At 35.9% G+C, this 25,224-nt stretch overlaps 1 protein-coding gene across 3 annotated transcripts in view; it reads left to right on the forward strand.

Moving 5' to 3' along the window:
• The window catches only part of cntn5 (contactin 5), a 314,849-nt gene that overhangs the window by 134,322 nt on the left and 155,303 nt on the right, over positions 1–25,224 (forward strand). The window contains exon 1 of one of the 3 annotated variants that reach the window (XM_079621553.1): positions 2,441–2,564. The exons of the other annotated variants lie outside the window; for them this stretch is intronic. The gene's annotated coding sequence lies outside the window, so the exon portion shown is untranslated. Of the gene's footprint in view, positions 1–2,440; positions 2,565–25,224 lie in introns of those variants that run through there. 3 annotated transcript variants of the gene reach the window in all.

Here is a 25,224-nt window from a genome sequence, read left to right on the forward strand (position 1 = left end):
AACTGGTGCTGATGATGGCAGAGTGGTGTTGAATCTCACGAAGAGCAGCTTGATCAGACCATCGGAGCAACATCAGACCGAAAATATGGCAAAATCATTTACTATGGTGATAAGCATATGGTGATTTTTCTTAAGTATTTAAGTATTTGAAATACTCTAAATACACTCCCTCAAAATATTTTGTTACAAACTACATTTTATTTTTTCCACACCTGCAAAATACAAATTACAAAATACACTAAAGTAATTAAATGCGTATTTAAAATACATTTAATTGAAATACTGCCCATGTCTGGTTGCACCCAGTTCTTCGTGAATGATGACACAAATGTGAATAATGCCATGAGTATTACAATGTAAATATGGTTTACAGGAAGTGTCCTCGAAAAACAAATTGCTTGCTTTATATATATTTATACATACACCGTGTGTGTGTGTGTGTGTGTGTGTGTGTGTGTGTGTGTGTGTGTGTGTGTGTGTGTGTGTGTGTGTGTGCGCGTGCGTGCATACACAAGCGTCTTTTGTCTGACACTAAAGGAGGATACCTGAGTCATCTATGTTTGTCTTAGGGAATCCATTGACAATCGTGTTCCTAATGTCTTCCAGAAAATTGTGCCTGGCAGCTCTATTGAAGCAAATGGAGTGTTAAGGATCGCACAAATAGCTCTGTAAGTTTTGCGTTTCAGGTTCTAATGTTGAAGCCTTTCACAAAGTGCTCTCTGTTACCCTCTGTTATTTATCTTCATCTCCTGCATGCTGTCACTGGTCATCCTTAATGGCTTAATGACAATCAATTCACAGACTCAAAAAAAAAAGAGATGAGGTTGTGTCCATTTTGTGTACTTAGAAAGTAAAAGTGACTGAATTTCAACCAAACCTGCTTCAACTGCCCACAGTGAAATATCATTGGTCCAAAATATCGGACCACATAACTGTACATTAAACATGACATATCTTCTGAAATATCATCATTCCATTGGGTTTCATAGTATTTTTGTTGAACTGAATTATTCCATGCAAAGAAAAAAAGTGTTATTTGAGATATAAAGTTTAAATAATCCTTTTGATGGAACTACTGATCTAGACGGACAGATTCCTGCTCATGCATTAACAACGTCCACTGTAACTGCATACATAATACTACTATTTTTTTATTTGTTTGTTTGTTTAAAAACTGATGGACAACATTGTCTAGTCTTGTTTTGTAAGCTGTCGATAAAGTTTAACTTAATTTAATTTAACCTTGAACATTCCTTTTATTTTGGGGAATACTGTGAAAAGAGATTCTCCTCTATACAAATTAATTATAAATTATATGTTGGAGGCTGGTGATCTTTAACTAATGAAATGTATTAATTTTATTTTGTGTTATTTTATTTTAGAATATACTCCCTGTATGCATTTAATGGTTTAGTTTGAGTGAACTTCAAAGAGAATATATACGGTCTGGTTGAGAGACACATTTATAAAATCATTCCTTTAAGAAACCATAGAGAGAAAAAAAGTATTTTGTAATATTTAGTATTAGGCAAAAACAAGATAAGTGTAAAACATTTATCTCATACATGTCCTTGAAACCATGAAGTAACCTTTGAAGAGTTTCCCTTTACTTTACACACAAGTCTTTCAACAGTTCACAGACATTTCATGCTTTCTGACATACAAAAAGCACATCTGACAATTTGTTTTAGCTCAACTCTAAATTATTATAACCAGTGTGATCTTATTAGTTTAACTTATTTTTTTAATACTTTTTTATTAATATTTTGTGTGCTCTTGTAATTTTTTATTCAACTTTTTTTTTAATGCTAAATAGTTAATTTCAGTTTTAGTTTTAAGTTAGTAATTCTAGTAGTTTTTCATCTAATAATTAGATGTTAGATCAGTTTTATCACTTTTAACAAAATCGTAGTTAACTATGAGAACACTAATTTGTATTTTAACATACACAGAGTAAAACATGTTTCACTTATATTTCATACTTGTTTAGCATTTAAGATTTAGTTTTACTCTGCATACAGGGAGAACGCATTGCTTTACATGTATTAGTCTAATTTACAAATATTGGGTATTTCAGTTGTGAAAAATATGTTTTAGTGTCTATCCAAACATTTAAAAAAAATTACATGTACTGTATACTTCACAAAGGAACACTAATTCACGTGATTGCACAGAGATTGTTTGGGGATTGTTCTTTCTTTAACCATGACTTAAAGGGAAAATGCCCTTTTCACAAGATGTAAAATAAATATTTGATGTCCCCAGAGTGTGTGTGTGAGGTTTTAGCTCGAAATACCCAACAGATAATTTTATATAGCATGTTAAAGTTGGCACTTTTTGAGGGTTTGCTAAAACTTTTGTGCCTGGCTCTTTAAATGCAAATGAGCTGCTGCAGGGGGCGGGGTTTCAAGAGCTCATGTGTGTTAGCAGCTGCGATTACCTCACGCAGACACACTAAAATGACAGAAACTGTTCTGCCTTTAATGTTAAAACGGAGTCAGACAAAGATGGAGAGACTCAAGAAGAAGTGACAACATGTAGAAGCAACAGGACGTCTCTGAATGGTTAGTTGATGAATTTGTTGCTGATGTGGAGTTAACTATCTTCAATTAGCATATTCTGTCATGGTAATCTATAAATCGCTCGTATAGGAACTGTTGTGAGATGCACACAGAGTGACTTTCTATTGCATGTGAAAAGATGGATGCTAATGTTTGAGCTGACTCACAAATGTACTTTGAGGAATGTCGTCGTGTAACGTTAGTCCCAACCTGCCGTTTGTTGTAGTCCTTTTCTTTAAAAGCAAATATCTTCCTTGCTTTGAACTTTGAGCGTTGTAACTTTGCAGGTGTTGTTTATGCTCAAACAGCAACATTATACACACTAACTAAAGTTAGAAAAATTAAATCATACTCAACCATCCCTTTAAATTATTATAGTATTTTGCTTTGGTATGTCCGTTTGCATTTCCCTTCAAACAAAGCAATCGGTGCAAATAAATATGATAGTGTTATACTAAATGCAATTACTAAATTCAGTCATAAAGTGTAATTAGCAAATCACAAGCTGTTATTATGACATAATACAGTAACACCCTTGCAAAATTGTGCACATTTTAATTAAATAAGCCCCTCTTTCTTTCTCTTTCACTTTCTCTCTAGTTCTTTCTGTCTCTTTTGGGAAAAGTACTACTTTGATAAAGATACTTGTTGTTTTTTATCATCAGTAATGAATGTTCTCAGCATTTATCACAGTTATCTGTTCTCTCACCACAGTTGGTGAAAAAAATACACGAGGCCTCCAGCAAACCCTCAAAAGCAAAGAACTTGAGAACAACCCCGCTGAGCAGTGGGATGTGCCAGCCAGGGTGTGCGCTATATTCAGAATTCATTTAAGAAGGCCATTTAATACCAGTTTAGTTCTAGAATTTTAATTAAATGTGAACTGAAGTAGCAAAAATGATGCAATTTGGATTTTAGGAAGTGAGTTTTAAAATGGAATCGGTACATGGTCCAGTATGAATTACTTTTGAATTACTTTAGTAAGACATTTATAATGTTACGAAATATTTCTATTTCAAATAAATGTCCTTTTGGAACTTTCTATTCATCAAAGGATCCTGAAAAAAAAAGATCAAGGTTTCCACAAAATTATTAAGAAACAAAAACAGTATTAATGTTTTCAGCATTAATAATAATTATTATTTATTATTAGTAAGATCCTATAATAATGAATAACTGTGCTCATTGGAAGGATTTCTGAAGGTTCATGTGACACTGAAGACTAAAAGTTTTTTTTTAGTCATTATACAAAAAATAATGACTAATTATTATAATTATTATATTTTTTATATTTGTATACATTGTATTTTGTATATTATATTGTATTTATATATTATATTTATACATATTTTTTATAAATATTTGTATAATTATTTAATATTTATTTAATTTTTTTATATAATTATAAAAAATAATAATAATAAAATAATTTAAATATTTTTTTTAGAATAAAAGGTTTTTAGTAATTCCACTTAAACTTTTCAGCTCTGCATCACAGAAATAAAATACATTTTAAAATAAATTAAAATTCACATCAGTTCTGTTCAATAGTATTATTTTTTTCACAGGATTGTTGTTTTTACTGTATTTTTCATCAAATATATTGTCTTTTAATGAGCATAAAATACTTTGGACCAGTAGTGTATATTTTAAATATCTAATATTTAAAGGGGTCATGACATGAGAAACCAAGTTTGCCTTGATCTTATGGTATATAAGAGGTCTTTGTACCATTAAAACGTCCTGCAAGTTTCATAGCTTAAGACGTCCTCCCCATTATAAACGAATCATTTATTTAATCAAGCTCTAAATACAGCTCGTTCTGGATCCATGGTAAGAAGTGACGTCACGGTACGAAGTGACGTACCAGTGTTTGCATATGACCGCCTCCAGCACAAGACAACTACGCTTAAAGCGCAAGACAACTACGCTCATTTCGTATCGTTGTCGCGCCCGCGCGCTGCGCGCCTCACAAGTGTTCAGTCGACAGACAGCGAGTGGGTCTGTGTACAGGGAGATTACGACGCCGCAGATGTGCTGTTCCTGGCTGTGGACAAACAACATCTTTGAATACGCTGCGAAAGATCCAGTCGTCAGGGAAAAATGGATGCACTTTATTTTTTGCAGACGTCTCAGTCACGGCAGTGTTAGTTTAAGCGTTTGTTCTGTACATTTGAAGGATGAATGTTTTGAGCTTTGCCAGAAAACTGTTGCTCAAAGATAAGTCCGTGCCGACTATTCTGGGCTCAACATCGACGACGCAAACTGTAAGTAATGTATTTAAAACTTTAAACTACTTTTTAAATACGCTGAAAGATCCAGTCGTCAGGGAAAAAATGGATGCACTTTATTTTTTGCGGACGTCCCAGTCACGGCAGTGTTAGTTTAAGCGTTTGTTTAAGGATGACTGTTTTGAGGAAAAAATCCCAATATGATGCTTGGCTTTGCCAGAAAACTGTTGCTCAAAGATAAGTCCGTGCCGAATATTCTGGGCTCAACAACGACGACGCAAACTTACTTTTTACCATGGCTAATATAAACACATTTGTATAAGAGAATCTTGAAAATATGTCGCCTTTCTAGTAGGCCTACATGTGATAGAAAATTAAAAATGTTGCCTTTATCAATGCTGCATCTTCAAATATGGCCTGTGCATGCATTTTTGTCCGTGGTACACCCTATCATTTCATTGGAATTAGTTAAATAATGTTAAACTGTTAGCTAATCCGTTTTCAAGTGTCTCGGGTTAATTTTTTTTTATTAATTCAAAATAGTTTCACTTTCCATGTGGACACGGGCTGATCCAGTCTTCGTTGTTGTGGTGATGGTTCATTTTCCTCTGATTCCGGCTCAAACATAATAAGGTTTTATCATTGCAAGAGCCATCGCTTCGCATGCATCACCCGCTATTAAACAGTTGCGCCGAATCCGCAAATGTTCTGGCTGGGGGCGTTAATAATTGATGCATAGGCACTGACGTTAGCCAATCATAACAGTGGGCGTTAACACTGAACTCTTAAAGGGGAAACACCCCCAAAACAGACTGTTTGAATCAGAGGATGAGAAACAGGGTGGGAAAAGGTCATAAATCACTACATTTTAAAAGTTTTTTGTAAAAAAAACTATAGTAATACTATATTTGCACCTAAGGGAACATAATAATGAAATAAAAAAAACCATGTCATGACCCCTTTAAAAAAAATATTATAATAATTGAAAAAGAAAAAGTTGTTTAGAGAAATGTATTCAAACATAAATTAGTAATTCATCTATTATGTGAAAGGACATCCCAAATTGTCAAATTTGAAGAATCTTGTTGCCAGCCTTGCTGATCCCTGTATTATTAACAGATACTGAAACTTAATTAAGAAATAATGCCGTTTAGGCCAACTTATGAATGGGGAGAAAAACAAGGTCTGCATGGTTTTTACTAAAACAACATAAATCCATGCAAAGATCACGTTAAATTGTTTTTTGACTTGTCCTGGGAGAAACAACTTTACAGCCTCTCTGATATAATATCACGCAGGCTTGATTTTATCGGAGATGGGGTTTATTCAACCTGAGCTAGACTTCACGTTTCCGCTCCCCGCATGCGAACAAACAAACACGCTCCGGCTCCACTCTGGCTGTAAAAATTGCTGTGCGAATGTGAACAAACAACACAGAGCGGGATCTGCTAAGGCAGAGATAATGTTGTGTAAAATGCCTTGATGTTGATTATTCAAAACCATCCGGGCATAACCACCTTTTGCACAAGGAGCAACACGAAACAGATATCAAGCTGAGGGTTTCAATTCCCTCGAAAAATGTGTTTGGAATGAATCTGACTTCTAGCCCAGTATTTTTAGCCCAGTATACCCTTCTACAAAGTAACAATGCCCTGGACTTTCAGTTTCGGGAGCTTGCGAGTTTATTTTGTTTCCTTACATTTAAAATTTCCAAACTTCCTGACCACCATTTCTAAAGCAGGTGGCATGAGTGACTTACAGAAAAGAAAGCATACAAATGAAACATTTTATTCAGCAGATGTCAAAACAACAGCTTGCAAGCAAAGAGCAGTGCTAAGTAGTCTAGCTCACTGCCGTCAATGTGGTGTCAAACTTTAATTGGCCACAAAGAATTGACTAGAATTAAAGATATACTCTAGTTCACCCTAAAGGCCCCGATATACTTCATGCGGAATTGAAGAACGAACTGACGTGACGTCATTTCTAACCAAATCAGGCCAAAATGAAGTTTGTTTGGAGTTCGTTTGGGAGATCGAAACACCTTTGAACTACCATTGGTCTGTGACGAATACGTAATATGTAGGCGTGAGCGGAGGCTCCGCCTTCTTTCACGTGAAAATATTTTCCGCTTCATTTCTCCTGTTCAGTCCGTTGAGGTGAGACGTGCACGAGTGAAATCATGAACACACTGGAGAGCTGCTTTATAGTAAGAAATGAAGTTGTTCCTCTGATGAAACGAGACACTGACACAGTTTTTCATGTTTGATATATGTCGTACGGTAAAGGTCCTTGATCTATTGTACAACTAGCTATATAAACGTGACGTGACTTTACTGGAGTGCCGAATTGCAGAGCTCTTGCAAACATATCCACGTTGCTATGATCAGATGCTTTATTTTTTCTTAAATGCTTGCTGTTTTCTAATTTTTTGTGTTTATATTGTTTTTGAGAGGAAAGCGTGCAGCACATATTTACAGTCATCTAAACATTAGATGTTCAATAACAGTATATCGCTGGTCATGTATTTCGAAGTTCATCTTACCCCAAAACGAAGAATGAAAAAAAATAACTTTGCCGTGAGTATATCGGAGCCTTAACCCTCAGGGGACTAAGCCCTTTTTGGTCCGTTTTCTCTATTTTTACATTTGGGCTTATAAACCATATGTAATGGAGATGGAACACCATGTGTTTGGTATCTATGGATTCAGAAGACCCTAAGCTAACATAAGCATGCATGTAATGTGTTTATAAAGGAAGTATGAGTGAAAAATGTACAATAATCGAGAGAATTTCAAAAATGAAAATTAGATTTTTGTCATTTATTACTGAAAATCACACCTCACACAACAATAGTGAACAGTTTTTGAACCAAAGAAATATTTGTCAAACCCTTTGCTTGACAGACATTTGTAATTGTTCAATCAAATGTGTTAAGAACAATGAAAGGAACTTTTTTTACAAACAGTCCCAGGCGTGAAAAAGCTGTCTGCTTCGAACTAAATGAGACCTGCTTGCTCTGAAGAACAGACACACACTCACAACCTGCAAGATTTACTTTCCACTAACTGTTCCAGAGCTTGTTCTGCCGTAAATCTTACTGCTTGCCATCATAAAAGTGCTAAAACAATACAATAATAATGCTATTTAAGTTATTCTGTCTCTCTCTTATATAGATCTCTGTGCGTTCTGTAATAGCTACTCCGCTCCGTTCGCTATCTGTCTCATTCTCCGTCCACATGACGCTGTTTGTTTGTACATGTTGAAGGCTACAGAGTCCTCTGATTGGCTAGAATACGTCTTGGTAACCTTCCTCTGATTGGGTAAAAAAAAAATCCTCCCAGCGGCAATTTTTCCATTGGTGGAATTTGCCTAACAACATCGATTTCATTGGCCTTTTTATGCAGTGGTATTGCGCAACAGCGAAGCGTGTGTATAATATAAACGGGATACCACTGTTTTCAGCGGAATCTGAGGAAGACGGCAAAAAAGACCGCACCTCTCTATCATTAATAGTTTTGAAGATAATTGCACATTTGTAAAAGTATGCCATTTTGGGCGGTACCGCCCAATTCGTCCTCAGAGGGTTAAGAGGCCTTTTACACAACATCGTTTTCAACTAAAAATCTTAATGCGTTATGGACACTCATTTAAACGACAACGGCATTTTGGGGGCCTGAAAACGGAAACTTTTGAAAACGGCTTTGAAAACTATACCGTTATCCATCTCAGTGTTAACTACAAAAACGCTAATTTGTGAAAATGGGGTTGTAATGTGTATGTGTGATCTGTTCAGTCTATAGGCACAAAGTGTTTCTTTACAAAGTGTCATCACCAATACTTGCAATTTCCGTGGATCGGTGTGAACGGGGGTCATTTTGACACAATGTTGTCTGTAAACGAAAAACACAATTTGCACAACGATTTGATTTCTGGGGTAGATTATAAAGAGATAAATAAAGAGATATTTTTGCACAGTTACTCGCAAACATTTGTGGTTATGATATCAAAACTTTTTTTTTGCCATAGTGCATGATTTGTAAACTAATACATGTTGATGTTTGCATCACATAACCAGCTCCATGTATGGCTTTTCTGACTTAATAAACTTGCTCGGCATCTCAGCTAATATTTTACTGACTATAAGTAACATGGCAACTACAAGTCAACTTGTTCTCCTAACCCGAACCCTAACACCTAACCCTAACCATCTGACAGTGTACTACAGCCTACTAATACTCAAATGAGAGTTAGTTGACATGTAGTTGCAAAGTTACTTATAGTTATTATAATTTCTAAAGTGGACTATATAAATAAAGTGTAACCTAAAATGTTTGCCGAAATGTCAACATAAGCATGTTTTTCATTGAGCCTGGGTTGAGTATGTGTGTGTGTGTGTTCATATTGTTAGCCATGAGGTGCTGACTTCATCTTTATGTGTATTTGCTGTTTTCTCAAAGGATTTGAGTTGTTTTATCAAGTTTACAAAGAGTGCCTGAATGGCTGATACAGTTAATTTGTTTTTGCTGAGTCCATTTTTTGCCCATTGATTTTTGATCTGGCCAGGCTGTTGCATGGAAGGATAGTTGTTTAAAGCTGACAGCACTGATTGTTTGTTGCACTGGGCTTGGCCTGCACTCTCTTTCTTTCTTTCAGTCTCTCTCCCTCTTTCTCACATCTGTTATTTTCTCTTTCCACATCACTTTCAATCATACTATTAGTCCTCTGCCTTCCATTTTTATGATTTCACTATTGCTACACTTGACAAGGACAATCAAGTGTGTGGGTATGCTTTGAAGAGTCTGCCCACTAGATCTCAACCTTTCAATGTACGTATAACATTTAACATTATTTTCACAAGCGTCTAGGGTGAATATCACCAAAACCTTTTAAGCGGAACTCATCCCAAAATCAAAAGAAAGAAAATTCTGAAAATTCAGCTTATTTTTTAAGGACCATGAAGGTTTGTTTGTATTGATACATTTATTTATTTTTTAGGGACAATTAAACACATTTATCCATAATAATATCAGGTTACACATTTTAAGATTACGGTGTAATTACACAAATAAGTAATATTAATTAACAACATGTACTTACTTTAGAATTCGGGTTAGGTATTGTTTTCCAAATATCATTACTGTACAACAAAAAATATTATCATTAGTGTAATGTAAAAGCAATAATGGATTGCATTCTAAACTATTTATATTAAATTAATATTCACTATTATTTAAAATGAATGACATAATACTAAATAAATATTAATAAAACAGTTTACAGTAAGGTTCCATTAGTTAACGTTGGTTAATGAGGTTGGTTAGAAACGTTGGTTAAAATTAAGATTAATACATGTTTGTTTCCTATAACTATTTCAAATAGAACTATTGTTTTCATTAACTAACATGCTTGCTAATGTAGTTTAAAAAAATCACATTATATACATGACACATGTTTGTTTGATTCAGTTTGTCTGTATTCAGGGAACGGTCTTAAAATGGTTTGCCTCTTATTTGGAATGTAGATCCTTTTCAGTGAAGATTGTTAACTATTTCTCTGCTCCAGCACCTATTACCTGTGGTGTCCCACAAGGGTCTATTTTGGGTCCAGTCCTGTTTTCATTGTACATGCTCCCTTTGGGAATTATTTTTAGGAAGTATATGGTATTTCTTACCATCTGTATGCAGATTACACTCAAGTCTACTTGCAGTTGAGACCCAGTAGGGATTCCAATGCCATACTCCTTAAAGGATAATTCCGGTATTTAACACCTTGAGTCTATATTGTAGTTTGTTTTGGATGAACAAGAGTGGTGGACAACATTTTTTTGACAATGGTTCCTCTCTCGAGTTTTTGACTATAATAGAATTGGCCATGGACCCATTTAACATTGGAGTCAATGTGCATGTCCGAAAATGTCATTAAAACAGCCAATAATGTTCGTTTACAAAACTCACCGAGTGATTAGTGATGTTAGTTGATGTTCCAGAAACAAAAAGTGTTGCGAAATACAGTTTCTGTCGTGTTTTATTCGTCATTTTGTAAAATCCCGTTGAATTCTGTTGAAGGACTGAGTGCTCGAAAATGACGAATAAAACACGACAGAAACTGTATTTCGCAACACTTTTTGTTTCTGGAACATCAACTAACATCACTAATCACTCGGTGAGTTGCACAGTTTTGAAAACGAACATTATTGGCTGTTTTAATGACATTTTCGGACATGCACATTGACTCCAATGTTAAATGGGTCCATGGCCAATTCTTTTATAGTCAAAAACTCGAGAGAGGAACCATTGTCAAAAAAATGTTGTCCACCACTCTTGTTCATCCAAAACAAACTACAATATAGACTCAAGGTGTTAAATACCGGAATTATCCTTTAAGTGTCTGGAGGAAGTTAAGCTGTGGATGGCTGAAAACATTGTTGAAAACAAAACAGAAGTTATTATTTTTGGTCGCACAACTTGTAGCCAGATGGTAAACGATAACTTAGGCCCATGGAAGGGGCAAGTAAAGAACTTGGGAGTCATTTTTGACTCATCTATCATATTTGCCCTACAGATAAAGACGGTGGTTCGTAATTGCTTCTTTCATTTAAGGGCAATAGCCAAATGGAAACCAATTCTGTAGGCCAGTGACCTAGAAAGAGTTGTCCATGCTTATATTTTTTCCCATCTAGATTATTGTAGTGCTCTTTATGTTGGGACCTGCCAAACATATGTTGCTCGCTTGCAGCTAGTACAAAATGCTGCAAGGTTGTTAATGAATGCTGGGGAAACGGATCATGTTACTCCATTGTTATCCTTTTTAGGATGGTTACCAGTACATTTTAGGATACAGTATATGATTCTGATATATGTTTTTGTAGCACTTCACATACTTGTGCTTATTAACCCTTCCGTCCTGGTGTCGAACAAGTTTATTTTAACTTTTAACTGTGCGCGTCTCAAATTAAAGGGTGATCGTGCTTTCTCTGTTGCTGGTCCAAGATTGTGGAATAATCTACCATTGGATGTTATCTTCCTTAAATGTTTTTAAGGACCGCATGAAATAATTTCTGTCAGGACCACTATCGTCAAATATGATTGACAATTAGCATACAGTTTGGATTGACGGTATGGTTCCGTTCTGGGCAAGAACTCCCTGCGCATCCATGCAGCCTAGCATGGATAATAGCAGGGAGAGCAGCAATAACTCCCCTTGGGGTAAACAGAACAGAACCAGCATGAATGTATGCAAATATGTTTGACTCAAGATTTTAAAGTACAACGTAATTCGAGAATTTATTTTGATTCAATGGGAATCAGAATGCCAAATCCTGACTGGAGACAGGAGGAGCTGGGGATGGAGGAGGGTAATTCGCCCCTGAGAAACGCGATAGCTGCTGATACTGAAGGAGCTTATATATGTATACGGTGATAGGCGTCATATTCCTATAGGTAGACGTGGATAAGCTGAGAGTCAGCTGATGCGAGCTTGACTAACGTGACCTGCCAGAACTAACACTACGCTTGATATTTGTTCTCTTTGGCATTTTAGTATTAGTACATGGATGTTTTTATGTTTTAACTTGTTGTTCTTTTGTTTTGTATTGTAATGTACAGCATGTTGGAACTAGCATGTAGCCTGTAAGGTGCTATTTAAATAAATAAACGGACTAACGATTGAACAATAAACATTTCTAACAACAAATCACAGTGTTACTCTCCCTTTATCCCTAAAATCACAGGGCAGTGATTGGTTACTATGAATATGGTTAAGTGTTTAAATTATCTTGTAAGTCATTCTTATCTATATATATATATATATTCAACAGTGAAGCAAACACACTCCAGCATGTTTGGCAAACCATTCTAGAAATGTACCCAACCTGTTGTTGCCTCTGCAGTGGCCCATTCACCCAGGGTCTGGCTATCTCAAATGGAGTACATCTGTCTGACTCCCCCTCTCTTGCTGTAGTGTGTCCTCCGGCTCTGATAGCATCAGTCAGTGACCGCGGCTCTAATAAAAGGAACTCTTAAGAGCCTGATAGAGAGGTCTCCTTAGAGGAGCCAGACCTGCGTCAGCATTTCGCTATAATAGCCCAGCTGTCTACAAACGTCAAACACTCACTACCTGTTAGGACCCGCTTTTGTTCTGACTATCAACTTTGACCTAGCTCATTAGATACTGCGCTGAGTGTACAAGAAGTCAGTGTTGCTTCAGTAACCCACTGGTGTCCTGCAATTCTTGATACAGTTCTAATGTTAAAGGCGTAATATGTAATGTGCACACGATAGTTTCTCGTGAGCACGCGGAAAACTGTATATTTTTCTTTTTGCAAAGGTCCCTTTAGGGGCTCCATATTGAATTGATCAGAAGTGAAGAAAAAATGCAGCCTTGGTCAGCACAATATAACACATTTTTGGCTTTTGACTGCTAGGTTTCCATGTACACTGTTGACAATGGTGTCATTGGCTTTTCAGGTTTTTTTCATAGCGTTTCATAATAAAAGTTTTGCAAAAGCCACATTTGTCATAAGGTTTGCCAACTTTATAATTTATATTTTAGTTACTTTATACTTTATATTTATATCTGAGTGTCTCGTAGTGTTTGTTTTGGATGAAAGACTGATTTAGCTTGATGCAACAGTGATTTATTTTCTCTGCTGTGTCTGTTTGAAGTTTAGTCTGTGTCATTTGCTGAGGTCACTAAATTTATTTTTATATAAATAAATAAATATAACGCCATATTTGTTATCTTACAGTACGTAAAAGGATCATTCTTCTTATTGAAGGGGACTGCTTGCCTTTTAGTTGCATGGGAAATTACTATTCATTACTGTCTGTTATGCATAAAATAATATCCTAATATGACTTTATTAGATCATAATTCAAATTTCACCCTGATCTTTCCTGAGCTTGGGACATGCGAGGAGAGTATGAATGACTTGCCAGATACAGCTCCCACATTCATCAGTTTCTGGCACTTAACTGAGTGTGGTAATTGGAGGCTAATTTCTACACGGCTATGCTAATGCTGAAATGAATTAGACTGTCAATCACGCATTTTGGTTTAGCTTAATATGGACCCCTAAAGTCACACTGTGTCTTTCACCATGTGCATGTAAAATGATACTTGTAATCAGATTGTAACTGGATTACCGCAAAGGTCACTTAAAGCAAATGTAATTCAGTCCTGTCCTATGGACTGATGACCTTGTATTAGTTGCCACTTTTCTGTCTGTTTGAGTATTTCAAGGTAGCATTCAATCAGAAGTATGAAACACTTGCTCTCTCTTTTTTTTTTTTTTTTTTTTGCCAAACTGATTTAGAAAAGTTTGAAAAGTCTGTTATCTATCTACCTACAATTAGATTTTTCCCCTGTACAATACAAAATGTTTCATATACTTTCATAATTCAGAACTTCATAACTTGGACATTTATAATAAAATACTCTTTACAAAAGTGCACAATGATGACTTGATTTGTTCATTAAACAATTATATATATATATATATATATATATATATATATATATATAATATATATATATATATATATATATATATATATATATATATATATATATATATATAATATATTAACCATTTGATGTATTGAATTAATTATAAATTGATTAATTCGTATTAAAACAAAAGACTGCCTTTATGAATGAGTCATTTAATAATTCTGTCAACCAATTACTTCCAATAACTCCTCAGAAATGGCCATCACCATTGTTTCTTGTTCTACTGTGATGTTGGGAGATTTGGCCACAGCATATCCTGAAAATCTGGTTTAAGAAAGTAGTTCTACATACAAAAGAGCATAGATATCTGTATGTACGTTTGTAGATAACATGTTTGGCAGATTCAAACACACCATCTTGGAACAGTCAGCATCTCTTCAGTCACAGTAAAAATAGACAAACTGTTGAAAATGCCACAACATTCTGCAGCCTATAGTTGTAAGAACAGCCAATATACATTTCAGACAAAATGGGATTATCTTTTACTTTTGAGAATGTTTTTATATATATATATATATATATATGTATATATATATATATACAACTATACTAAACTACTGTATGTGTTAAGCAAAATCCCTTAAGTTTATTTGTTTTTTGAAAACCCACATTTTAATGGACTTTAATTGGAGCAATATTATTAGTAGGGTTTCCTGATGATCAGTAATATTTATAACAGCTTCAAGCAATATTATTTTTTTATTTAGCATATCCATAATTACTGTATCTTACATCAATGTCGAACGATTTGCTGTGAAAATCGTCTTTAATTGTTCCAATGTAGCAGATGGCTTACGTATTACGGCCCATAGGAGCATTCATTAAAGGGATAGTTCACCCAAAAATTTAAATTCTGTCATCATTTACTCACCCTCAAGTTGTTCCAAACCTGCATTTTTCTTCCTTCTGCTGAACACAGAAGAAGATATTTTGAATAATGTGGGTAACCAAACAGTTGACCGTAGCCACTGACTTCCATAATATGATATATATATATATATATATATATATATATAATATATGGTATAATATATATATTATACTATACACATTAATTCCTACCTTCAACTGTTTGGCTACCCGCATTATTCAAAATATATTCGGTGTTCAGCAGAAGAAAGAAATTCATACCGATTTGAAACAACTTGAGGGTGAGTAAATGATGACAAAATTTAGATTTTTGGGTGAGCTATCCCTTTAATGCAGTATCTATATATAGATATCGCAATAGACTCTTTTCATCTAGTCACTTCTTGTCAAAATGAGGCATACTGTATCCGTCAAGCCTTCCCTTCCGAGGTCTTTTAAAGCAGGCCATTGAGACAACAAGACTGACTGTCAGGTCCTCTCCACGCGTGGCTTCATCATCGCTGCGGTTTGGGATAATCGCACGTAACCCTGGGTCCTTGTGGGTAATTTTAGAAGGAAGGAAGCTTCGGCCAGCTGGCTTTATTAGATCACTGAATTGGTTTCGATTTCCCTGCCATCAGTCAAACATCAACAATTTCATGCTACATTATTAATATGGAAAGGTCCAAATTAAATGTCAAATCCTTCTTGGAGCTGGATGCATGTTTGCATTAGATTTTAATGAGTGTGTGTCCATAGGAAATCATTTCACACATACACACTCGGCCCATCCAGCCCCTGGAGACAGAGAATCCATGAATCTGTGCTATCGTGGAGAGTCTGCCCTACGGCATAAGACACTGAGTAGGTTTTCAATCTATTGATTGTTGCCCGGGGACTATATCTAAATAAAGTACTAATACTTTAACAATAATTATAGATAGCCACACTCTCACCTTCTCTTCACGCTCGTTTGGCAGTTTTCCAGCTGAGGTCTATATTACACCCGGAAATCTGAAATGTAAGTGTGAGATTCAGACGTAAGTGTTTGGTAGATCGTTAGGGACGGGTGTTGATCCTTTGCTTGCATAATTAAGCATTGTGATTTCTGCCACCTTCAATGCATTACTGCCATGACATTACTGTTCAAATTATACAAAGTTGTGGAAACTGACTATTTGGAAGGGAGTAGGTCTTAAAAACTCTTCCTGGTGAAAACTAAATGAATAAAGGATGGCAAGGACACCACGGTTTTCTCAGTCCATCTTTTATTTTTATTTTTTGTAAAATGTACTCCACCAATCTGTTTTATTTACAACTGTATTTGGTTTGTTTGTTTGTTTGTGTTTTACAGCATGGGTTCTCTGGCCCTTGAGATCCACGTTCCTGCAGAGTTTAGCTCCAACCCTGATCAAACTCACCTGCCTGTAGTTTTCTATTAATCCTGAAGAGCTAAACTCTGCAGGAAAGTGGAACTTGAGGGCCAGAGTTTAGAACCCCTGTTTTACATTGTATCATCCATTCCACCCTGCTGAAAAGTCCAGCATAAACCAGCATGAATTCATGTTGGTCCACGCTGGTATATGCTTGTTAGAGCTGCCAGTGCTTGTTCTCAAGCAAAACATACCTAATGCTGGTGACCAGCAATTCTGGATTGCTCAGCAGGGCAGGAGCTGATAGAATCTACAATAGTTTTTTTTTTTTTTTTTTTTGCATGGTTTCTGTCAGTGCAATCCATGTGAATCTGTCAAAGAAAATATGTACACTATCCTTTCTCACCTGCACAGATGGTCTCTCCACTCACAATCCGTCAATGTAGCATTAGACTTGCCAGAATCAGCACCTGAAGCTGCTGAAACTGCCCTTTTTTTTTTCAAATTACTAAAAGATTCCACTTGATAGCTTATTTGATTTGTATCTAGTACTGCTACAGTTTTTGTTCTTTTAATGTGAAAAGAGGAGGCGTGTTGCGGCGCAAATGTACCCTGGTGCTATTTTGCAGTTCCAGAAAACAATTCTGCCACTGACCAGGAAAAACCTAGTCTAAAATCAGTCGCGTGTTGCGCATGTTATTCATATGGTATTTTAAGGACGCATGCTTGGCCATAATGTAGCGTGTGCACAACGCGCATACACTCTGATTCTCTCATCTACACAGACGCAGCAGTTAAATTTTTTGCAAATCATACATTATTACAATAAAAAATATGAACACACGAGGGACATCATTGTTGTGTCCATGAAGATGTGAAAAAATAAGCTTATTTACCCAAATTATTATACGCCTGTTTAACCAAAGCTAATTTGGGTGGGTTTCTCCCATTATCCCCAATGTCACTTCTCTGTCTTTTATGGCCCCGACGAGAACGTCGGTCTCCTCGGCTGTGAACCGCTCCTGGCGTGCGCTGGCAAATCCGCCGTTATAATAGCAATCCGCCATGGAACAAGCACGTCTGCTCTTAAAGGGATAGTTCACCCAAAAATGAAAATTCTGTCATCATTTACTCACCCTCAAGTTGTTTCAAACCTGTATGAGTTTCTTTCTTCTGTTGAACACAAAAGAAGATATTTTGAAGAATGTTGGTGACCAGACAGTTGATGGACCCCATTGACTTCCATAGTATCTTTTTTTCCTACTATGGAAGTCACTGGGGTCCATCAACTGTCTGGTCACCAACATTCTTCAAAATATCGTCTTTTGTGTTCAACAGAAGAAAGAAACTCAAACTTTGCCAGGCGCACGCCAGGAGCGGTTCGCAGCCGAGGAGACCGACGTTCTCGTCTCGGGAAGACGCTCTAATTGGTTTATTTCACGTTACGCCCAAACCACACCTAAGAAAAACTCTATGGGCGCTATTTTAACGATCTGAATTGCAAGTACCAAACGCGAAACGCAAGTAACTTTGTGGGCGGATCCCGGGCGCTGTTGCTATTATACCGGTGGGATAAATGACTCTTGCTCCCGACACAAATCTAAAATGGGTTGGTCTGAAGTAGCTTCATTATTCATGTGGCACAGATCAGATATGAGGCACACACGTGTAAGCAGGAAAAAAGCACATGGATTTAGTGTCTTGGTCCCATAAACAAAACTAAAAAGTTGTAACACTTTGCAATAAGGTTCATTAGTTAACATTAGTTAACTACCTTGATAACATGAATTAATAATGAACAATACTTCTACAGCATTTATTTATATTAGTTCATATTCATTTCAACATTTACTACATCAAAGGTTGTATTTATGGGTCTCGGGCAAAGGACAAATGGTCTTATGAGATTTAGAATTGATTTATTTAGGAGTTTGGTATTGGTCTGGTGTTGACTCCAATAATGATTACTAGTATCCATTTCCGATCACTAATATAATCAGTATTATATGTATGTAATATTGTATTGTATGTATTTTACAGTGCATACAACCATTTTAGTATGCTGGAATAGACGAAGCATGAAAACGTATTTATTCAACAGTAGAAATGGCCATTGAAATGCAAATGCAATCAAGGATAGATGGTGACAGTGTCTCCAGGCCTGCTGATGATACTCCAAGCCGTAGCATTGCTAACTTTCATTCAGATAGTAACATCCACTGGGAACGCTTCCGTTTATTTTGCTGTGCCCTCTGAAGATCCCAGAATTGACGAGATGCTGTTTCATTTACTGCGATTCACAGACACCGCTGAGGAATTCCCTAGATTTGCACATATTAAATTATGGATGCACATGTAAGAATGCTGCCTTTGCACTGAGCAGAGCAATATAAACCCTAAATATAATCACAAATCTTAAACGGCTCAAATAAATATTCCAGGTTCAATACAAGTTAAGCTCAATTGACAGCATTTGTGGGGAGGGAAAAATACCACATAAATTATCACTTTTTCCCCAAGCAAAAAAAAGTGAGGATATGGTGAGGAACTAACAAAGAAAGCGAATGGAGGATTGGTGAAGCTCGTCCTTTTATAAAAGCACTTACATCAATTGTTTTGTAAAAGCATGTTATTTGCTTTTAAGCTGTTTAAAACATACATTTGACAGATGTTCTAGGGGTTATGCCATCATGTTGTCATGGCAACAATATATTTAGAATATAATTAAAAATATAATGTGTTATACTGTAACTTTACACAGAAAAAGTATCTTTTCCGCACTGAAATCATGTTAACACTGTATGCCCCTCTTTATGACTTACGATTGTTTTTCCCGAAAACTTGGAGAAATAATAATAAGTGGAACTTATTATTATTAGTTGTTGTAATTAGCATTATGCCACAAATGCGGTTGATTTAGCTTAATTTGAACCTAGAATATTTCATTTAAAAAAATCTATATTTTTAACATTTTTGTAAAGACGCTGAAACATAAAATATAAACATTTAGGTTGTTTTTTATTCACTGTTGTAAATACATTGATATTGTACGTTTCAGTATCCAGCTGTATAAACATTGTAGAAATAACAAATACCTATAAATACAAATGAGTTCACCCTGCGAAAGGTCACCGTTGCATGTTAGCGCATGTTCACACACATTAATCCCCTGAAAGGTGGATTGCTTTCGACGCTTTGCTTGCGTGGGCGAATGCGGTGTGGAAGTTTCTGAGTATAATAACTTGTGTTTGTGATCAAAGCTTAAATTGTTGTGAGAAATTAGTGTAAAAGAAGGGAAAGCTGCTGTGCACTCAACATCAGGGCAAAGATGGAGGCAGCCATCTGTTGCTGCACATCCAAACCAATCTTTTTATCTCATTTGCAGGTTTCAGCAATTACATCGACGTGCGCTAGCATTCCTTTCATTTTATTTGAACGTCTTTGCATGTGAAATTGAGGCAGCAAAACATGGTTTAAATGCACATTGCTGCCTGGTTTTCACATCTTATTGAAGAAATAAAATCTGCCTTGTTTTGTTCCTCATCCAACCACATATCAATTACTGTCAGATTGTCAATGGGGCTCAAAGTACTCATCATTTCAAACCCATGCAGTAAACATCGGAGCACCACTCATTCGCTCTATATTGTGGTTTAAATATTAAATGCAGGCTAGATGGAATATAGATGTGTGGAGTGGTTTAAGTGATGTATGAAATCATTTCCACCAAGGGCAAAAAAGTCACAGAGTTTACTGTGCATCCATTTTTTAGGCAAGACAAGAATGAAATATTAGCATGCTAAGCACACCAGGGTTGGCTGTGAATGAGCAGTGTACAGAAAGTTAAAGATTCCAGGTGACATTTGGCCATATTACAGCTGCATAAGCCTCCCAAAACTGCTTTGTCAAAGCATGGAGTGCCAACATGGATCTGTCGCTTAGGGATTGATTTGGTTATGTTGATTAAGGGTGAAGTAAGAATCTACAGGAATCGATCAGAACTTTCTCGTTTCCAGTTTCACAGTAAATGATTCACAGAACACCTTGTAAAAATGAAATATATTCTGTTTTTGGATTTGGGTTGGTCAGTACAGCAACGGATATCAAATGGATTTGTTTTTTATGTTGGTTTTGTGGGATCTTGACAACTATTGTCATTATGTTGTATTGTGCAATGAAAAGATCTTCCAAAGATGTTTTTAAAAAAAAATAATAATAACTGAACTGCCCTTTGGACAGATAGACCACATTTGATAAATTTTCATTTCGTATCCGGGTAGGTTATGAATTCATCTGCATGCTTTGAAGCTCAGGACAAAGGCTGGCTTTAGTGAGATATCAGCCTTGTGAGGGGGGTTTGCATATGATCTATGGATTCGTCTATTCATAATGATACGCCACTGAATAAACGTTCTCCAGTATAATCAGGCTCAGTCAATATAATCTCTCTCAGAAGGTCTTCATTAATCTCGCCTACTATGGCTAATCATGTCCCTGTACTTGAGCTCCCACCAACGTCTCACCTGCTTATGTTTTTTTAATTAATTTGGCACACTGCGGCCCACGGACGGCTGGCTGAGCGGAAACGGGATGGAGTCGATAACACCCTCTTTGAGCATGAGTAAATGACACCCAAAATTAAAAGGAAAAAAAGAAGGAAAATATATATTTGCATAAAAAATAAACCCTGCAGGGTTTTTTATTTGTATTTTTTCATTTTGTTTGCGTGCGTGCGAGTGTGCGTTTGTGTGTGTGTGTGTGTGTGTGTGTGTGTGTGTGTGTGTGTGTGTGTGTGTGTGTGTGTGTGTCCCATGCTGGAAAATTAGTCATGAGCAAGTTGTAATTTTCACAATATCTATTAAAAAATATATATGTATGATTTGTTGCAATCAATCAAAAAATGACTGACATGTTTGAAGTCAGCAAAGTCAATTTAGAGAATAATCAAGTTCTGAAGATTCCAAAGCAAAATCATCTAGAAACCAAACCTTACAATACCTGGTAATACCACCAAATTTGGCACACACACACACCAAGTCAAAACCAAATATCTATAGGAAAAATATATATTCAACTTTTTTCCCATGATTCCACAATTGTTTGATTAACATTAATTTATTTGTTTTAACATTTTATTTACAGACAACCTATATTTTCAAACGTACTGTATGATTTTCCCCAACAGTTCACTTGAAGACATAACAGATTATGTTTGCGTGAGTACTCGCCAAGACAAATATTTTGAAATATATTAATTCTGTGTTTTTTAGTGTATATCGGGCTCTGTCAGTCAGTGCGAGTAAGATATTTTTGTTTTCATCAGCATGAGTTTGAAAATCACATTTCATTGGTTCAGATTCATGCCATCGAGAATTCACTATGAATATTCACAATATTGAAATATTGCGCTTTACAACGATACCCTGAGGGGAAACGTGAGAAGCGAGAAAAACTAAGTTGTTCATGGAAAAAGGAAAAGTCCTCTCAGAAAACGCACAAATAAAGATACTTTTAGATGTTTAATTAGAGCATTGGGATCGACGAGGGCTTAATGAAGTAATTGTTGTGAAAACCTAAAATAACTGTTAATTGAAATTCAAAATTTGATCAGAACATAGTTAGTATGACTCATTTGAGCTGGTTGATTTAATTAACCATCAGGTCTTATGTTCCCAATCATGAGCACAGGTTACAAAAACATATCATAAAAGAGAAATGTAGTTGTAGCCTAATTATTTTTTTCATGGTGTTCCCTTTCCTATTATTTTCCATTACAGTATATTGAGCAGAAATAGGTTTTCAAATGTAAAGAGACTCTGCAACTATATCTGTAAAGTTAGGTGTTGGTAAGGGTTGTCAATGGTTATTGCCTATATAGGACAAAGCCAAATTTTGACAAGTGTTTGCACTTGTCAGCTGCAGCAGCAGAATCCCCCCCCCCCCCCCCCCTAAAAAAATATGAATTTATTATTATTTTTTCTCACAATGGACTGCATTTATCATTGCGAGCCCCACTGTACCCAGTCAATAGCTGTGCCTCTGTCTATTTCATAAACGGGATCAAAAAGTCATAATTAAATCGTAGAGTATCTTTTTCACCGTTGTGACGTTGACTAATGCGTCTTGTCCTTTCAACCCCCATAAACGCATTTGCATTATTAAATTCAACGTGGCTGGCATACATTAAAGTCACTGCATTTTGCGTCTGAAATGTATATCTCCAAAGGCGTGATATGATATCAAAAAGCCTTAGAGAGCAGTCAGGCTTTTCAAAGCCAGCACACTAGGGTTAGTGAAGAGCATTTTATAAACTTTGAAAAGAACAGTGGTGGAGGATAGGAGAAAACCTTATGGAAATTTTAAGTTAATAGCTTAAATGGAAACCATGAAAAACAAAACTATTGTCTCTGAATGGTCATCATTTCATTCAAAATGTTCCTATTTACATGTTGTGATTTGTATAGTCACAGCGTGTACAAATAACAAGGTCACATGAGACACAGCCATCTTCTAACCGTTTACATACTGGGAACTATATTCTCAGAAGGCGAAGCACTGCTACTTCTGCGGAGTGATTTGCTCGCAGCACCAGACTATACAAATCGCAACATGTAAATAGGAAAATGTTGGCGTTATTTTGTCACTTATTGGGAGCAGTGTGCTAGCTGGAGCTGTTTACCTCCAGTCTTTGTGCTAAGCTAGGCTAGCGGTGGGTGCGTCAGACAGAGTTACGGCACGCACGGAGATGAGAAGGGTATGTATGGACTTATCTAACTCTGGGGGATACGGTGAATAAGCTAAAGTCCCAAAAAGTCGGCATGTTTCTTTAAATAAGCAAGTTTCAGCAATTCTGCACCATGTTCTACGAGTGGTGAATAAACTTAAAATAATAAAAAGTTCTGAGAATCAAAATTCTCAGAATGAAATATTCTGTCATCATTTATTCAGATTAATTTCACTCCAAACCTGTATGACTGTCTTTCTTTCATGGAACATAAATGTAGAGCTTTATATACTTTATAAGACCATAGTGCTTGAGACTTTTTGAGCACTTTATAAAGTTTTATAGTGTTTTTTCTTTTCTTTTTGAAGCTTTAAAGCTCCAGTCCCCATTCATTTTAATTGCATCAAAATAACATGGCACTGGAAGTATAATTTGGTTTAGCTAGTTGTAATTCTTGAGCAAACTACATGACCTCGTCTAAACGGCCCACTTTTGGTTGAATGCACAGACTAAGAACGGAGGACTTTTTTTTATAACTTAATTCAGCAAGGAGCTTTTTGCATTTCTTTATTCACAGTTTTTTTGTGTCTGTTTAAATCCCCAAACACCAACATCTTTGAAGGCTTGACAGTCTGTGTGGTTGCATACTCATTTCTTTTTCTTTTGTTTTTCTTTCATTTTTTTAATGCAGTCTGAAACTGTCACCAACAACAGGTGGACATTGTGTATGTCGACAGACAGAAGTCTTTCATCAAACTTTTTGTGGTGTGCAAATGCTTAGAATATCCAATACATTTGGATATATAATGGATATATATAAATATATAAACAAAACGTATTTGATGCATAATTGACTGTGAGTTATAGCATTCACAGCTAATTAAGCGTTAATCAATGCACGTTTTAAACATCATTGATGTTGTGTCTTCACCGTGCTGTTTAATTAAAGTAAATCATAATCACAGATGTACGGTAAATCGCAATTAATGCAATTAAAAGTGAGGTAATTGTTTGAAGAGTTTTCAGTTTTCACTTTATTTCGATAGTCTATTTTAAACATTCTACTAATCAGAGAGAGAGAGAGAGAGAGAAAGAGAGAGAGAGAGAGAGAGAGAGAGAGAGAGAGAGAGAAAAAGAGAGAGGTATTTTAACATTTCTGTTCATGTGTTCCTTCTATAACATTAACGTTCCAAAAACAATACAACAATACAATACATAGCGACAATATTAAACCTTACACACCACATTGGATATTACCTGCCATTCATGTTCACCTAATTTTAGCCTAATGCTTTAACACTTGGTGACATATCCACGAAAAATTCCTGTGATCCAAAAGCGAATGTCTTAGCATGCCTTGACAACTGAGCGCAGGCATTTCACTTATATTGGAATGCGTCAACGTCACATTTGCATAGGCTGTACTATTGGAATTCATGATTGGTTAATTGCCAAATACAAATATTAAACAAAATGATACAATAATGTTATTATCCGGTTCATGGTCATTTCAAGTAAGCGTTTCTTTTTAGAACGATTAACTTGATTTCATTTTCATTTTTGTCTATGTTCCCGGTAAAATTATCTCCGTTTCATTGCTTATGTTCCTTGAACTGGTTCAGAGCCCTGCTACTAATTATATGTCACTTTGTAACTTAATGTCAAATAACTGTCATTAATTTGCAACTATGCAAACTATCATTAGAGTAGTAGTGGACTGTTGGGTTTAGTAGAGTAGTTGGGGGACCATCAAAATAACATGTTGGTGTGAATGGTGATCATTTCTACAGTTCATTTTTTTGTAGATGGCATTGATTTATGTCTGGTTACTCACTGTGCTGAGAATCAATGAACTGAGTTGAATGAGGCCAAACATGAATATACAAATATATTGAAAGGTGGTTTTTGTCATTTATTTTCTCTTAAGTGTAGAAACTGTAGGTCAGGGGTCACCAAACTCGTTTCAGGAGGGCCGC

This window comes from Phoxinus phoxinus (genome assembly GCF_949152265.1).
Source record: "Phoxinus phoxinus genome assembly, chromosome: 8".
Lineage (NCBI taxonomy): Eukaryota > Metazoa > Chordata > Actinopteri > Cypriniformes > Leuciscidae > Phoxinus > Phoxinus phoxinus.